This window comes from Montipora capricornis, chromosome 1 (assembly GCF_036669925.1).
Source record: "Montipora capricornis isolate CH-2021 chromosome 1, ASM3666992v2, whole genome shotgun sequence".
In the NCBI taxonomy this organism is placed as follows: Eukaryota; Metazoa; Cnidaria; class Anthozoa; order Scleractinia; family Acroporidae; genus Montipora; species Montipora capricornis.
In genome coordinates, this window is record NC_090883.1 from 29,369,611 (window position 1) to 29,372,170 (window position 2,560).

The following is a 2,560-nucleotide window of genomic DNA, read 5'->3' on the forward strand; positions in this document are numbered from 1 at the left end:
TCTTTTCTGTTGCGGGCGACGTCTCGGTAAAGTTTATTATTTCTGATTACGTACTCTCAACGGATGAGAGAGTCACTTAAATATGATAAAGTAACAGGACTGGGTGCGGTAGGGGACCGTAGGGGTTAATGTTCGGGTTCCTGCCCCTTCTTTTTCCTCGGACTTCCGACAGCTTAGGCCATTTGTCTCGTTTTCGAAGTGAGTCTTCAATTGAAGCTATTGTAACTATTGTAAGGGAAATGAGTTTTATTTGCATAAGAATACGCAACTCATTTCCATTTGAATGGTTGTGCACCAGTACTCACTTTAAAACTGACTCATGCAGCTACTCGGAAATGGACTACTGGGGCATCAGTTGTTGGTTGTGAGGGGTTTATTACTGGGTTGCCTTATAAGGCAAACCCAGTCGTGGTCTACGTTTATTTTGTTTGTTTTATTTTTTTTTTTTTTTTTCGTTTTTTTTTTTTTTTTTTCCGTGTCGGTAAAAGTCTTGCCTGTCACTCCCCTGGTAAGTAGTGTCTTTGTGTATAGAGCCTTCTGCGCGTATTTTCTTAGGATCGAGAGGGTAGTGGAACTGCGTAGATTTCTCTTGTGGACACAGTAGAATCATTAACTTAGCCTGCAATGGCGTCGAAAGTCATGCAACGCGAATAGCGTTTTAGTGGATCCTTAAACAAAATATACCCTTATGGAGCTCAATAATGGAAAGTCAGTTGGATAAACTAGGCATGAATCTCAAAAGCGACGAGTACTGGACTTCGACAACAATCTATCACCCGTCGAGACGAAAGAAAAGTGAGCAGTATTTACCTGAAGTACATGGTAATTTGACACAATTGAGTTTCTTGTCTTCACGCACGCAATCAAATAGGAAGAGGTTTTCGCCTCTAAGAGCAAATATGTTGTTTGTTTCAATAAAATTTTCGCTGGAAAAGGATTCTGTGGTATTTTCTGCCTTTGTGAATTATAATATCATGTTGTGTATTGAATTTTCGAGCTTAAGGTTCAAATGTGATATGGGAGAAGTTTTCTAGTATTGCTCTGTAAGCAGGAAGGGTTCACAGGCCTGTTGGAAGCGTGCTTGAGTTTCAACAAAATGAGCCCCAAAATCAGTGAAAACTTGTGACGCAGATGAATAATAAAGTAGCTGCTATTTCCAAAATGATGGAATTACCTGGTGATAAATCACGTCGTACACGTCTTGGAGAGTAAATTTTGACTTTGCATAAACAAGAGTTGGGCGATTGTGATCTTTGTTTTGACTTCGCTCATTTCATTGTCAAACTTTATCACACTTGACAGAAAAAGAAACTTACAAAAACCCGGTATCTTGGGCATATGAATTACGGGGTGGTGACTTCTTTGCCTAAAAGCAACTCACTTAACGAAACTGTCCTTTTTCAAACAACAACAAGGATTCAAACAGCTTCAATTCTTACAGAGTTCGATAAAACATGCGGTGGGGCAACCAAAGCGATGGGAGCTGTGTTGGGGTTTCAGTGTGAAAGTACAAACGGCTACTAACACTCTTATAACTCTTTTTTCATTATTATTTTACTAACCCACAGTCTGCAGTCTGCATTTTACCCTCAGTCTGCATATTATCCCTGGTCTGCAGTCTGCAGTCTGCGTTTTACACTGACCGGTTATTTGAGAGGTTTTTGGCAACAGAGGTTAATTATTCGTAATGCGATCGCTTCCGTTGCCGTTAGCAATGGGTCGCAAATTTGACACTTTTATCGCATTATCACATTACGCATTGAACCACGTTATCTATTATTCCTAAAAATCTAAAAATATTCGTGCCTTATCAGTTTTCGGTCGAATTTATGTCCAAGAAGGCAGATAAATTGCAGAAAATATTAGTTTTGTATCCAAAAATTCGTAATCAACGCTAAAATGACCAAATTTTGCCTAGAAAACATATTTTACTGTTATTTTTCTTAAATTTTTTCGTTCAACTTTCGCTTTTATAAAATGTTTCAGTTTTCTGTAAATAAGTTATATGCTGTTGGAAAGCTTATTTTCTTAGCTTTAAAATGATGTATTTTTTCCCCCTAACTTAAATATTTTTTGAGAAAAAAAAAACATTTTTTGGCGATGGCTGATTTACCGCGGTTTTCTCGCGGTTGGGAAAGTAGGAAGAAGAGTTAGGCCAGTAGCCAGGTTTTAACCTCAGAAAAGGATCTGTTTCGTCGTACGAACGTGTGAGGACCTGTTAATTACCTTTTGGTTAGTTTTTGCAAGCCCGGGGGGGGGGGGGGGGGGTACTCCCATATGAAACAGACGGGGATGCTCGTCGTCTCGCTTAGGGGTGTAAATTTTGGATTTTGGTCTCGCTTAGGGTGTTTCGGGCAAAGCGCCAATATTTTAAGCCGCCAAGGTCAAAATTTGCTTAAGTCACGCCCAGATTGGTCTCCTTTAGGAGTTACAAAAAGGTTGAGCCACGCCCAGATGGTCTCCTTCAGGGGTTAAATTTAAAATTTCCGACTAGCATCCCCGTGTGTTCCATATGGGAGTTCCCCCCCCCCCCCCCCCCCCCACCTCCGGGGCTGCACGT